Consider the following 16704-nt stretch of genomic DNA (forward strand, 5'->3'; position numbering starts at 1 on the left):
AACCAGGTGTGGTGATTTAAAAATCTTCCCACAAATTCTTTGACACTCTTTCCTTCAAAAAGTCAAGCAGAATTCTGCTTCCCTTGAGTGTGGGCCAGACTTTGTAAGTATGGTGAAAATGAAGGTGTATGACTTCAAAGATTAGGTCATAAAAGAGATTGCATCTTCCTCATTGCTCTCTCTTGGATTACTCACACTAGAGAAAGCCAGTGGTCACACTGTGAGGACATTTAAGCAGCCCTACGGAAAGATCCATTGTGGTGAAGGAATAAGACCTTCTAAGGCCAAGAGGCAATGAGAAATGAAGCTTCCTGCCAACAGCCATGTGAGAGCGCCATCTTCCAGCCCCCGCCAAGCACATCCTTCAGCCCCCGTCAAGCCTTCAGATGACCGTAGCCCTGGATCATATCTTAACTGCAACCTCATGAGAGACCTTGAGCCAGAGCCACCAGATAAGCCACTTCTGAATTCCTTACCCACAGAAACCATGAGATAATACACATTTATTGTTTCAAGCCACAAAGTGTTGGATAATTTATTATACAACAAAAACTAATTAATATACCAAGAGAGAGGATATATGTGTCAACACCAATTAATCTGTATTATTGGAAGGAAACAAATTGTTTGGGCTTGAGAAAACAGAGCCTAAAGTCAAGATTGCATGCTTTTTTTTTTTTTTTTTTTTTTTATTGGAGATACAATCTGAAGGAAGCAAGAGTGAGGGAAAAAGAAAAGTTAGGCAATGAAGACAGGAAAAAATTCAAAGTGGTGCTTAGCAAAGTTGGCTACAGTTACTCAGGATGACAGAGTTGATTGCTCAGTCACAGGAGGTGTCTCTAGAAGGGTGGAGAGGTGATATGATATCATTGTGCCTTAGAGCAATCAAGTGGGGAGGGAGGGAGAGGAATTTATCTGCTAGCTTCTTCCTGTCTGTCTTAGGTCAAAGTACTTCCTATGGGCATTAACTCTTCACACGCCTTAGTAATAGCATTCTGTCACTCTGGACAACTACTGGTAAAGCTAGACTCTCCAAGGCTAATGTCATGTCGGATCTGGGTGCTGGGACTCTTGTAGTTCTTGCAATGGTGAAGGTATAGAAGCCATGACAAAGCCTGACTCTTGTGCTCTGGAGAGGCTGAGAAATTTGTTGGTGTCTGGAGACAGGAAGAGACGACTGCAGAAATATATGTCTTGACTGGAGCCATTCTGGCAAGGAGGTGAAGAAAGTAGCTGAGACCCAGGGGCAGATGGAACTGGGTGGATCTGGGATGAGGCATGTGCTGGTCTGGTATCCAGTTAAAGACACACCATAGTTGTGTACGAAGAGTAGTGCTTTGACAGAGGACACAAGATTATCCTTGCAAAAGCAGCATCTGGTAGCAAGTAGGAGTTTAGGTTCTGGAGTTTGAACCGCTGCCCCTACATTTCCTACTTAGGTGACCTTGCATACACCATATAACCTTTATGGATCTCAGTTTTCTCGTCTTTAAAATAGAGATAATAATAGTACCTACAACCTCAGGAAGTTTAAATGAGTTAATAGACCTACAATACTTGCAATAGTGTTTGACATAGAGTAAGTGCTACATAAGCATTGGCTATTTCTGATATTACTGCCTGCCAGGAGCTTACACATCTTAAGAATAGATAGACAACAGCATAAAACATGAAACTAATAAGTAAGGGGATGAAACACTTACAGTGAATGGAGATCAAAGCCAAATTAAAAATTTTGCATGTAAAAGGCAAGGTAGATATGTAATTAGAGTGGCAAATGAACCACGGAGTGCTTCTGTTAACTTGCATTTAGGGAATACAAATATGGTGGATTCTTATGATTATTTCTGACTCCATGATGAGTGATTGGTTGAAAGTACAGAAATAACAATACATTTATTAGCTACCACCTGTGTGCCAGGGATTGCATAAGGTATTTCACAGGCTGATTTGTATAGACTGGCCAAGGGGGAAAGTCCACATCTTTTATGCTCTATTACTAATCTGGTTGGACTTGGGATATGATATAGTTAAAAATCCCCAAATCAAAAATCAAGTAAAGGAGATTGGCCTTAACTCACATAGGCTTCATGTGAAGAAAGCAGGGGCAGGAAACACGGAAAGTAAAAAAGAAACTTAAGTCAGCCTGCCAGTCACACCTGGAAGGCTGGCTGCCCTTGGTCAGGAGTGAAGAAGAAATTGTGTATCAATTCAACAAATATTTCATACTAATGCTCATTACATTCCAGGCATCTTGCTAGACTCAGGGTCTACAAATATGAAAGACAAAAATTCTCAACCCTAACATGGTCTAGTGGGGTGTCGAAGACTAATTAAAAAAATGGTTCTATTTCAATGACAAATGTATAATGATTGTGTATACAGGTGCACATAAAAGGGACATGGGACTCACCGTCCTCTGTAATCAACTATGACACTGGTCAAATGTAGGAAATACTGCTCTCAGGTATTTGGCAATAGTCAGCGCCGTCTGAAGAAGGAAAACTAACAATGTGAATCCTATAGTGGTCCCAGATTTCCTGAGAGGGAAAACAAACAAAACATACTAGGCTCACTGAGCTGAGAAGACAGGAGGAGGGAGCTGGAATTTGCAGAGCAGAGCGCTAAAGAAGGAAGCTGCTGGGAGGAAGAGGTCCAGAGATCTGCACGTAAGTTTGCCCTTGATCTTTGGCTGACCACTAAGCCGCATAAGCCAAGGATGAAACTCCACAAGGCTGGGTGAAGGGTAACTAGTATGGGACTGTGAATGAATAATTCCAAGAGCTGACACAGCATTAGGAGAAGTCTAATTTCTGACAAGTCAGAAGGAATACCTCGGGCGTTCAGTCAAGCCTTCAGAAGATCATGCCTTAGCAGAGACCCCAAGAGTTAATGCCTCAGCCCTGGAGCTAAGATGGCCCCAGAATTAAGGTTACTCTGAACCTACACTTATGGAGCCTAAAAAACAAGTATCTGGAGGTTCAAACTGATGTTTAAGTACCTGCCAAAACAGACACAATACTCCTTAAGGAAAACAACAACATTCAGTAGTCACATAATATTCTCAAAATCCACCACCCAGTGAAAAATTATTAGATATGAAAAGAAGCAAAAAAATATGACCTATAATTAGGGGGGAGGTAGGTCAATGGAAATAGGTTTAGAAACTACAGAGATAGTGGAATGAACAGGCAGGAATTTTATTTTTTTGTTTTTTATTTAAAAAATTAATTTATTGTCAAATTGGCTTACACACAACACCCAGTGCTCATCCCAACAAGTGCCCTCCTCAATGCCCATCACCCATTTTCCCTCTCCCCTCAACCCTCCCTGTCCACCTTTAGTTTTTTCTCTGTATTTAAGAGTCTCTTGTGGTTTGCCTCCCTCCCTCTCTGTTTGTATCCATTTTTTTCTTCCCCCATGGTCTTCTGTTAATTTTCTCAAGAGCCACATCTGAATGAAAACATATGATGTCAGATAAGAACTTGAAAACTACTAGCAGAAATATGCTAAAAGACTTAAAAGAAAACGTGAATACAGCAAGAACAGAAATTAAAGATCGAAGAAGAACCAAATGTAATTATAAAACTGAAAAATACAATATCTGAAATACAAAATGAATGAGATGGGCTTAGGAGCTGATTGGACACTGCAGAAATAAAGGTCAAAGACCTTGAAAATAGCAGTAAGAACTATTAAAACTAAAGCATAGAAGATGACGATTTCAGGAATTATCACAAAGCCATGAGATACACGTCAATATGATACCTATTTTACAGGTGAGGAAGCCAAGGCATGAGGCTGTTGAGGGGCTTTGGGAAAGGTCACACGGTTGTAAGTGTGGGGTTGGGGAGAATGCTCGGTCGCAGGGGTGAGAGGGAGGGAATAGCAGCGAGGAGGTGAGTGTTACCAGCCCTGAGTCTGGGAGGGCTATGTTGCCTCTCAGGGAAGAGAGGAGTGGAATTCAGGCACAGGAAGAAGAGAAGACAGAGAAGCATGAAGACCGAGGAGGACTTATTCTCATATTTTAGTTTCCCCAGTGAATTAGATAGCCATGCCCATTTAGTAGAGAACCAGGCTGGTTTTATCCACCTCAGAAAATATCCCCTTCCTTCTTTTTCTTTCTCTTTGTGATGTGAACCTTAATATTCTCTCTGGCTCCTTCACCAAGCCCACCAGATGGCTAGGTGTGGATGGAGCTTGGTGCCCCGGGGGAGTCACCTTCTTGGGCCCATGCTTTCCGTGTACATGCTGGAGGGTTCCTTGTGCCCTGCATCTGGTTCCATAGCCCAAACCTCAACATGTAGAACGATTCTCAACATGTAGAACAGCGGGTCCAATGTTGAAGAATTTCCATGCTTGGCCTGGCTCTCCCTGAACCCAGAGGAGGATATATCTTTTATGTGTTTTTTTTTCTCAATATATTAAAAAGAAAATTTTTTAAATTTATTTTTGAGAGAGAGAGAGAACACGTGAACAAGGGAGGGGCAGAGAGAGAGGGAGACACAGAATCAGAAGCAGGCTCCAGGCTCTGAGCTGACACCACAGATCCCAACATGGGGCTCAAACTCATGAACCGTGAGATCATGACCTGCACCGAAGTCAGATGCTCGACCGACTGAGCCACCCAGGCACCCCTCTCAATATTTTTTTTCTCAGCTCATAAGTTATAAAATTTTAAAATCCAAGATTAATATCATCTTTTTGAGATCTTTATTCCAAGTTTCTCAGAATACATAAAACCTATTTCCTCTTGCTATGGACAGAGTCCCACTCCAAATTCATATATTGAAGCCTTGACCCCCAGTGTGACTATATTTGGAGATGGGGCCTTTAGGAGGTAATTAAGGTTAAACGAGGTTGTGGTAGGGGCACGATCTAATAGGATTGGTGAGCTTATAAGAAGAGATACCACAGGGGGGCCTGGGTGATTCAGTTAAGTGGCCAACTTCAGCTCAGGTCATGATTTCTTGGTTTATGAGTTCAAGCCCCGTGTCGGGCTCTGTGCAGACAGCTCCGAGTCTGGAGACTGCTTCGGATTCTGTGTCTCCCTCTCTCTCTGCCCCTCCCTCACTCATGCTCTGTCTCTCTCTCTCAAAAATAAATAAACATTAAAAAAAAAAAAAAAGAAGAGATACCACCAAGAGCTCTCCCCCTCCCTTTCTCTCTCTGTAACCCTGGAACATGGAGATCCTCTCCCCACCAATATCCCCATTTTCTACAAGGAGAAACTGAGCATCAGGATGGATGAGGAACCAGTGGATAATCAAGCGGCACAGAAGGTCTGTTGTGAGTCTGAGGCCTGTGCTCTGAGCCACCATGTTACCTGGATCCCAAGCACAGAACCGAATTTTGGAAGCAATGGTTCAACATCTGCTTTTTGTTGGTGGCTGCCAGCCCAGGACATCTCCTTTTCATCGTGTTCTGTGTCTGAACGTTTGGTGTAGCACTTGGAGGCCCATGAGCCTGATGCTGTTCATACATGTCAGTTGTATGACATGTTGGCCAGGCGTCCTCTGGCCTCTGACAGTCCCCTGTCGTGTGGTGAGGGGAGGCACACTGCCGTTCGTCTGGACTCTGACCGCAGCGCCACAAATTCTTTGTCATCAGTCGAAAACCAGTGCCGTTTTGTTAATCAGACTGTCATTCATCTAAGGGCGGTGTGGTGAGATGCGCACGGCGACAGTTACCTATTAATTTTAGTGGTGACGTAGGTAAGGAGTGTTCATTCTCAGGGCAGCACTGAAGCTGGTGTAGACCAACGTGAAACACAGAGCCACCCACCTGGACACAAAAGGAAAAAAATACCAGGAGATGAGGCAAACTGCTTTTGCAAATATTTTCAAGAAGAGAGACTTTGAAGTCATGGTCCTCCAAAAATTGCATGCAAACTTCCGTGTGTATGTACCGATGTACTACCTTTTTTTAGAAGATTATTTTTTAAAGCTGTCTGTGACTTATAAGAGGTAAAAAAAAAAAAACAAAAAACACGAACACTTCTGCTTCAGCAAGAAGCGCTATGGATTCTTTGCTTATCACAGCTGAATTCAGGTTTTACTTGCTGAACTAAAGCAGTTGCTTGTCCCGATGACAGACATTTAGAGAGACGCAGGCGCCATACCTGTTGGAGCCAGAAAGGCTAACATTTAATACTAGATGCAGAGACAAACACGAGCCTACATAGGTCCTGCCCTCTACTGGGTTACATCCTGGGGTGTCAGCCCCAAAGAACAAAATTTGAGACCTGTTTCAAGATTCTACCTTTTCCATCTTTATATAACTATATGCTATAGATATATAACTACCATATATATAGTCATACACTTTAAACATAAACACACATCTACACACGTACACACACATATACACACACATATACACATGTACACACATACATACAAATATACATACACACACATATATATACACAGACACACTTATACACATACACACATTCAAACACATATACACACATACACACATATACACATACATGTACACACGTACACATGCATACATATATACATACACATATACACACATATACATGCCTACACACATATACACAGATATATACACACATACACACATTCATACACATATACACATGTACACATACATACACATATACACATATACACACATAATATACATACACAGATACACATGTACACACATATACACATACACAGATACACACGTATATACACACGTACACATACACAGATATGTACACACACATACACCTACACACGTACATATGCATACACATATACACACATATACACACATACATATACACATACACGTATAACATGTACACACACATTCATACACATATACATATACATATATACACACAGACACAAATATACACATGTACACACATACACACATATACATACACAGACACACACATACACATATACACATGACACACATATATATACATACACACATATACACATGTACACACATACACACATATACACATACACATATATACACATATACATATACATACACATATATACACACAAACCTATAAACACGTACACACATACATACATATATACGTATATACACAAACACACACTCATGTACACACACATATACACACGGACACACATATACACACATTTCCTAAGTGTATGTATATTCCCGTGTGTGTGTGTGTGTGTGTGTGTGTGTATGCACTACTATAGTACGCATACTATATTTACAGTCTCTTTTCCCACTTCTATAGGTTTCAAAATGCAGAAACATCCCGGACATGCCACATGCCCCCTTGTGAAACGATGGCTGGGTAAGCTGACTGGAATGTCCTGGCAAAGGACAAAGATGTGAAATAACCGGTTCAAAGTCACCCTTCAGGTCTGGGAGAGAGCCTCAGCTGCCTCTGTCGCTGAAATTCTTCATTCCCGAGGCAGGGTCAGCCCTCTCGGAGCAGAGTGTGGCACAGGACCAAGGTAGAATGACACAAAACGAAGGGGCTTCTGCTCTGCCAGTTCATGAGCGTGCGTTGTGCATCATATGAGAAGTTATTTCTCCTAAGGACCATCTTTAACTTCAGCAATATGTCCTAAAGATGTCTTACAAGGGCAATCAAGATTTAGCCAGGGGGCTAAGTGGGAGGAAGTTATAATGTACAAGGTGAGTCTTTTGAGACTCTGAAAAACCCATTAACGGAGAAGTTATTAATGTCTTTTTTTATGCAGCCATAGTGCAGAGGCAGACCCCAAAGAAACCAATCCACATTATGAAACGTTTTACAGAAATCCATTTTTAAAAATAGGAGAATGCTCTAAATGGAGTCTGGAGGTGGGAACGGAATACGTGTCTGGCCTCCTGGGCCAGCTGCAGATTTTCTAAAGAATAAAGGGAAATTCTCCTTAGCCTTCACTTTGAGACAAAGAAATAGAATGAAAACTCCTACTGTAAGATTTGGTTATCTCTTCTATTTTTCTTGTTCTCACATTTAGTTTTCTTCCTTCCTTTCGTGTACTTCCCCTACCCAAACCTAATATCTTCAGGCCTCTGTTAACTTGGATTTAACTTTAAAAATAGCAAATTATTAAACCTTCATTAGGCATGAATGTGATATACAGTTAAGTGGGTTCCTCTAAGAATGGTAGAATATAAGGGCAGGTTTTCCATCTGTAAATATGGCGCCTCTGGACTATTATCAGAGGGAATGAATGCACTCAGATGTGTTTTCCCCCACAGAGGGGAGAGATTTGCTTTCATTTTCACTCAACTAAAATCTCTTCATAAACAGAAACTGTGACTTGTTCATTTTTACCTCCCTTCCTCATAGCACAGCCCTGGTACACAGCCGGTGATCAACAAACAGTTACTGGTCAGCTGAAGCAATTCTAAATTCATCAAATCTACAGTTCACCGTTACAGCCAGAGATTTCCTTCTAGAAGCCAGACTCTTTGCCAATTGCTGTGTCTTCAGAGACGAGTAGGATGTGGCTCTTAGTGTCAACGACCTTAGAGTTGGGTGGAGTCATGGTGAAGGGGGGCATTTCTGCCAGTGGTAGGGTCAGGGAGAGACAGGAAATACAGGCAGGTGGTTGCTAGGTAGACACAGGAGGAAGGGCATTGTGGAGAGAGGGTCATAGATAAGGCCAAAGCCAGGAAGGAGTCAGGCTGCTGTACACAGAGGGTATGTAGACACCTGACCGGCCAACATGCCTGGTGACCATGTAAGAGAGCTGGTGAAGGCTAACGTTGGAGACCGAATGTGCGGGGGTCACAGTGGAGGACCTGAGGGTCTGTGAACCACGCCCTGACACCCCAGCACGTTCTGATCAGATCTTTTCATGCTCTTGAAAAGCATCTTTTTAAATGATAAGATGCGCACGGGCACAGAGAAGTGCATGAAACGACAGAATCAGCTGTTCAGTAAATGCAAAAATGTTTCTTGAATCCCATTCTTTTAATTGCCAGGGTGTAGCGATAGGTGGAAAGAAAAGTATCAAGCCCAAAGAAACACCAACTAAAATTTAAAAAATCACTGGAATTTGCTCAGGGTTGGTCCAGTGGCCATGCGTGCTTTTGTGTACCCACAATATCTTCCAAGGCAAACCTTGAGGGAAATACGGTCTGCGAGGAGCCCGAGGAGCCCGTTCGTGACCCAGTAGGTGATCCTTTGATCACTCACCAGGGCTTGCTTGCTCACCCGGAACAGGTTTCTGGCTGCTGGTTTGGGGAGTGATCAGCAGAAGTTTAGCCGTGGGGTCTTTGATAAGTCACTAATTATTTTCACTCATTAAAAGAAAGTGTTGGAGGGGTGCCTGGGTGGCTCAGTCGGTTGAGCGTCTGACTTCAGCTCAGGTCATGATCTCGCAGTCTGTGAGTTGGAGCCCCGCATCGGGCTCTGTGCTGACAGCTCAGAGCCTGGAGCCTGCCTCGGATTCTGTGTCTCCCTCTCTCTCTGCCCCTCCCCCGCTCATGCTCTGTCTCTCTCTCTCTCTGTCAAAAATAAATAAACATTAAAAAAAAATTAAAAAAAAAAGTAAGTGTTGGAATAAATGATCCCTTTAGCTCTCAAATTCTCAGCCAGTAGCAATTTCTTACTTGAGCCTCATTTTTCATGAGAGAATAAATAACCTTTATCTTTTCTCTTTATCTAGAAGTAAATTTGTCTTCTACTCCATGTTCTGCATTTTCCCTTCTCTTCTTGGCTTTTCCCATTCTTCCCCTTAAGTTTCTTTACTTGGACCCAGAAAAAAATAAAAGAAAAAAGAAAGAGAAACTTCCCTTTGGTGACAGCTAAAGTTAAAACACAGATATGAGAGATTACCTTTAATGGTTAGAGCTGTGCTGGAGAGTTTTAAGAGGATATTTCTGAATTCATTGAATTTTAAACTTACTGAAGTGGGTTTTAACCTTTTATTGAGAATTTGATAAAAAAAATTGGTTTCCATCTCCGCTCGCTCCCCCCAATTTTGCATCAAGTAACAGGAAACCGTCTTTCTCCATAAACCCACTCTGGGAGCTCAGGTTGGAAATGCTTTGCATCCACAGGCATCGAAGGTGGACTAGGGGTGGATGATTGTCCACGCACATGTTGAGTTCATTTAAAGCACACCCTGATTTTGTTTTCTCTCTTTTGCTTTTTTTCTAACTCCCCTCTGTAACCTGCAGCCCTCACATGGGGGCAAGTCACAGTTTTGCCAGGTGGCTGGTGGGAAAGAGCACGTGTGCTGTCCCGTGGCCCCCGCTCTAGGCCACTCAGCTGGGAAAGGCCTCTTGTGGATTTCAAGCCGCAGGGGAAATGCAAACCAGGTTTCTGGGCTCTGAAATAGTAATAAAATGTGGCCAGGAGCTCAGCTGTGGGTAGGTCTCCCCATGTAAACCTTTTTATTTTATGACGTATCCGAAATGGCCTGCTCTGAGTTTTATAGTATGATCAGTCAGAAACCTCAGATTGTACCTACTGTGTGGAAGAGGTGGAGGGTCAGGTACACGTTTCGTGGTTGTCTTTAGCACCGTAGGGATTCCTTGCGTGGTAGTGAGTGTTCCGGGTGGGTGAAGTTTGTAGCCTGTACATTTAGATAGCGGTTGCTGAACAGCAGCGTGTGTTGGGGGTGGGGGGGGATGACTGATGGAAGTGCACGTGCATGTGTGCAAGTGCACGTGTGTGTCTTGTTCACCAGCCAGGCTCTACCTGCTGCGAAGGAAGCTCCGGGAGCCCTTTTGCTTCATCATTTTTAAATGTTCAAGTTAAAAAAAAAATGAGCACTTGAGACATTAAAATAGCATCCAACAGTAGTCAACCATCTGGTTCGTCAGGGTGACTTTTCGAGATAAAGATTTTTTTCTTAAGGACTAAATGGTCTCATTTGGCAACTTCAACATGCCAGCAATGATCAGCATTGTTTGCGTGGTATCTCCTAATGCTGGAAATAACGCAAACAGGAAAACAAAGTCATTTTTTGTTGAAAGAACATCCTTGTAAATACCACACAGCGTGAGGTTTGGTAGGTACTCCTCAAGTGTTCCACAATATTATGATTGAAAGAAGATTATCTTTCCATTTTTCATCAGTTGCATTAATTTTGCAACTTTTGCTTTTTTATTATGTCCATTTTTGTTTTGTTTTGTTTTTTGGGAGAGTGCAAGCAGGGGAAGGGCAGAGAGAGAGGGAGACAGAGGATCCCAAGAGGGCTCCGTGCTGACAGCAGAGTTCTCATATGCAGATGTGTGTGAGAAGGGAAGATCCTAAGAGGTCAAGTGCACTCCCGTTGTCTGGACTGCCAAGGGGTCCTTACAGTGATCGTCGGGACTCTGGGCCACTGAGGAATTTAAGATGGTTCTTTGAGACTTCCTGCTATGCCACCTGCAAGTCTGGATGGAGGGATCATTGATCTGATTGATCAAAGATCCTCATCTGGGTGACCTCCTTTAAAATCTCAAATTGTCCCCACCTTTGCTCTGAGCACTGCCATACTAGCAATGCAGTGGGAAATACAGCAGAGTGGGAAATGATGTTATTTTCTCCTGTACCTGCTTTGTTCATTCTCTTAAGATGACTTTAGGTGGTAAGGTGCTGTTAGTTGAGCTAGGCATATGTGTTAGTTTCCTATTACTGCTGTAACAAATGACCGCACACTTAATGGGGTCAAATAAAAAACAAATGTGGACTTAGGTAAGGAGGCACTTTATTCAAAAGGATTATTGCAAGAGAGGTGGAGGGACTATTGCAACAGGGAGAACATTCTGTCCACGAGATCTGCAAGCATCTTCTAGGTCAGGCAGGAAAAGTATTCTGTCTTATAAAGAGGAGTGAATAAGGCTAGTAGAACTGGGTATGTGCAGCAGGATGATAGGACAGTAGAGCAGAGAATGTGTTACCCTGAGGCCAGCCTGTTCATAAGAGAGAAAGAGGGGCTCCGGTTGAGGGTGGGTCAAAGTTCAGGGACCTGGAGGAAAGAGAGAAACTTAACTGATGTTGGGTTAACATGGATTTTGCCCCAATTGTCATTGTGGACAAACAGTCCATTGAATCATGTATGAAGCAAAGAATGTGGATTTGGAGGGTCTGCGTCTGGCCTTGTCTTTGGGAAACAAGAGGGGCATCCTTGAGTCTTATCTAAGTCACTCGATGAAGAGAGGTTCTTTGCTGTTTCCCAGAGCATAAAATGGTGGTATTTTTTTTTTTTTTTTTTTTAACATCATCTGTTTTTCCGCACTACAGGGTTCAGGTCAAATTCGAAGTTGTCAGTGCCTGAAAACAATGCAAATTATTATCTTACATTCTGGGAGGTGGAAGTCTTATGTGGGTATCGCTGGACTAAAATCATTGTGTTGGCAGGGCTGTGCTCCCTTCTGGGGGCTCCAGGGGAGGATGGGGAGGATTTATTCCCTTGAATTTTTCTGCTTCTGGAGGCTGTGCCATTCCTTGGCTGTGTCTCCTTCCAGTCTCCAAAGCCAGCCATGGCTGGTACAATTCTCCTCAGGCTACGCCACATTGACACTGACCCTCCTGCTTTGCTCTTCCACTTGCATAATCCAGGATAATCTTTCAAAGTTAAAGTCAGTGGATTACCAACCTTAATTCCATCTGCAACCTTAATCCCTTTTTGTCACATAAAGTAACAGATTCCCAGGTTCCAGGAAAAAAGACTTGGACATCTTTGGGGGTTATTATTTGCCTAGCACTCTACATCTCTCAAATAATTCATGGAAGGTACAAAAAGATCTATTTTACCAAATACTAATTTTTGGAGTACTTATAATTTTTTGACTCAAGGCAGCAGCTCTCAGACTTTTTCATCTTGGATCCTTTCTACGCTCTTAAAATTCTTAACGACCCCAAAGAGGTTTAGTTAATGTAGGATGTATCTATTGATGTTTAGTGCATTAGGAATTAAAACTGAGAGGGGCACCTGGGTAGCTCAGTCACGTGAGCAAAGGACTCTTGGTTTTGGCTCAGGTCATGATCTCATGGTTTGGTGGGTTGGAGCCCTGCATTGGGTTCCATGCTGACAGTTTGAAACCTGCTTGGGATTCTTTGTCTCCCTCTCTCTCCATCCCTCTCCCACCCACGCTGTCTCTGTTTCTCTCAAAATAAACAAATTAATTGAAAAAAAAAAAAGGAATTAAGGCTGAGAAAATTTAAATACATTTATTGATTCATTTTAAGTGTCTGTAATAAACATTGTGTCTTAATGCAAATAACATTTTAATTTAAAATAAATATATTTTCTAAAAGAAAATTTTAGCAAGAAAAGGAGCATTGTTTCACATTTTTGCAAATCTCTTGGTCTGGTTTGATAGAAGACAGCCAAGTCTCATATTTGATTCTTTATTCAATCTTTCACAATATACTGTTTTGGTTGAAGTGTATGAATAACATCCAGACTCACACAGATGTGTAGTTGGAAAATGGGGGGATGGGTGTTGCAATTATAGATAATTGTGGATATACTCCTTTCATACTATGCCAGAATTTGACAAGTGAGACGGGTGGTAGTTTTTATTATTTATTGATTTATTTACCTATTTATTCATTTTTATTAAATTTTTTTAAAAATATTATTTTTGAGAGAGAGAGAGAGAGCGTGTGCACGCAGGAGTGGAGGAGGGGTAGAGAGAGAGGGAGACACAGAATCTGAAGCAGGTTCCAGGCTCTGAGCTGTCAGTATCGAGCCCAACTTGGGGCTTGAACTCACGAACCATGAGATCATGACATGAGCCGAAGTCGAACCCTTAACCGACCAAGCCACCCAGGTGCCTCTATTTATTTTTAATATTAGAATGTTTTTTCTTTTAAAGAGAGAGATCAGGCAAGCTTGGGAGAGGACAGAGGGATAGAGAGAGAGAGAGAGAGAGAGAGAGAGAGAGAGAACATTAGACATTAGGCCGGCTCCACGATCAGTGTGGAGTCCAACATAGGGCTTGACATCACAACCGAGAGATCATGACCTGAGCCAAAATCAAGAGTCAGATGCTTAACTGATTAAGCTACCCAGGTGCCCCACAGATGGTAGTTTTTAAAAGTTTAATTGCTAAGCACACTTGGGTGACTCAGTTAAGTGTCTGACTCGATTGCTCAGGTCATGATCTCACGGTTTGTGGGATCGAGCCCTGAGATGTGCTCTGTGCTGACAGTGCAGAACCTGCTTGGGATTCTTTCTCTCCGTCTCTCTGCCATTCCCCCCCACCCTCCCCCGCAAATGCACACTCTCTGTCTCTCAAAATAAATAAAGATTAAAAAAATAAAAATTTAATTGCGATGTGGACTATGAAAACACGTCAACGAGCATTTTGTGATCTATTACTCTAACATCCAATGGTCTTGCATTTTGAATAAATCTTTCACTTATGCATGATTTTATAATACTGTTCATGATAATTTGGAAAATATTGATTCATAGAGTTAGAAACATCTTCCAATTGTCAAATTTTTAGCACAACATCAAAAAGTCACTTTCGTTAACATCACTACTAATTTTATCAGAAAAAAACTAAGCTTTGAAAAGCTCACACTGACAATATGAATTTTCTAAATTTCTGTTTTTCTCTTGAAAGGTCAGACTTTATTACTGGCAACAAATCTGCCTTTTCCCCTGTGTGGGCACTTGTACTAAAGGTGCAAAACCAGCAGTGAATGAAATGGTCGGTGCCTGCCCGTGAATCATGGCAGTGACAGCAAACTGAACAGTCATGGCACTCTTCCCCACCCCACGCAGTAAAAGCAAAGAAACAAAAATCATTTTCACTTAAATAGGTTCATGATGAAATGGCAAAAATTATTAATTTTATTAAATCTCAACCCTTCAGTGCATGTTTTTAAAACTATTCCTTAGTAATGAAATGACAAGTACATATACTGACTTCTGCCATGTACCAAAGTATGATGGTCAGTCCCGAGAACAGACCTTGTGCTGCTGTGAGATTTTTTTTTTTTTTTTGGTAGACCTGAAAAAATGGCAGACAAACTGTAGTTCTTTAGACTTGGGTATTGGGCAGATATTTTCTTAAAAATGAGCGAAATAGGTCAATCACTTCAAGGAGAATGGTGAACAGTGAAAAAGGCACACAATATCTCAGCTTTATTATAAAAATATTCTGGCCATATGGAAAGTTCTTGGAGACTTCCAGCGTTGCTGTAAAATACTCTTGGAAAAAGCTTTTTATTTTTTTCTACAGGAGAAGAGGAAGAGTCTTACCTTTGCTTACCTTAGGACCACTGCATTTATCCAATTATCTAGTCATCAGATTATCTTTGTCATGAGAGAACCAGGGAGGACAGAGGCAACTTATGGTTAGGAAATTGGAATCACAAAAGGCTTGGGGAATGAATGGGACCCAAGATAGCAAGGTAGAAGGACCCAAGTTATCTGCTACCATAAAGATACTCTAGCCAGGAGCCAGCCTAAAGGCAGCAGGTTCCATGTAAAGTTGAAAAGGATAAGGAAACTCATGACAAAGAAAGGTTCATCTTTGTTCGCTTTGCATGACCCAAGTGGCTGAGCTTTTGGGGACACGTGCTTCTTCACACAGGTGGAGAGAACGAGGTCTATCTGATAGTCTGATTGTCAGAGTTCAATGAGATAATGAATATAAATGGACTGACATGGAGTGGGTGTTCAGTAATGGAACCTGTTATCAGTATGACTTGACGAGCTTACACTATGCCTCTGTGCTCTCTAGATCTTCCTGCAGACAGTGCTCCTTGTTGTTTGGAGACCCATGGTGTTTAGGACCCACATGTGCCAGATAAACCATTCCTTCTTCTCCCTGGACCCTGACTCTGCATCACACTGTGGGTTTGTCCCATCCTAGCTCACTCCGTATCATGTCTACCCCACATGATTCCTTGCTTGGGGAAATACACTCATCAGTGCTCCTCTGAGGGGGGTTCACCCCCCGGGATCAAGAGCAGCCCCCACCTCCCCCCACCTGCTAGCACACCTTTGTCTTTACCAATTAGCTGTGGCTTGGGGCAAGTCAGGATCTTCCCATGTCAGTGTGATTGGTACTTCTCAGATGTAGGGTCAGAACTTCCCCTTTTAATGGATTAAACTGTTGTTTATGATAGAATGTAATCTTGAAGCTATATGCTCCTCATGAAGGAAGTGTCAGCCCCATTTTAGAGACTGTCAACAAGAACCATGCCACAATTTTTACTCACTGTAACTGCCAAAGTGCCAAGCACTTCACGGATGTCGTCTCATTTAATTCGCCTGAGTCCCTGCCGGGCAGATGTGGTGATGCCCTTTCCACGTGGAGCCTGGGGTTCTGGGGTTTGGTGAATGGGTGAGAGCCAAACCCTGAGCTGGTGAGAGCTGGTTTTGAGGAAAGTTGGATTTCCAGCCAAAGCTGGTCTCATTTTTACAACACTCTGCCCCTTTTCCCAACGACAGGCAAGTTGCTATGCTTTTCTTCACTTACTTTAGTACAGTCACAATTAAAATTCACATTTCCTTCTGGAGTGCTGTTCATCTTTGCTGAAGTAGCAGCTTCCTGACATAATTTCTGACCAGAGACTCTCTGTCAAGTTTTTAGCAGTTTTGGGGAAAAAAAAAACCCTTCAAACCTTGTCTCACTCATGGTGTGATGTCCGCCTGTGCCTGTGCAAGGTGGCTTCATTCATCCACCGCGGGCGTCAGGGGTTGGCGGTGTCTTGGAGACATGGTCGGGGTTGGCTTGCCGCTGGGGTCCCAGCTTCCAGACACCACGGTTGCT

Source organism: Panthera uncia (assembly GCF_023721935.1).
Source record: "Panthera uncia isolate 11264 chromosome A1 unlocalized genomic scaffold, Puncia_PCG_1.0 HiC_scaffold_16, whole genome shotgun sequence".
Taxonomy (NCBI): Eukaryota; Metazoa; Chordata; class Mammalia; order Carnivora; family Felidae; genus Panthera; species Panthera uncia.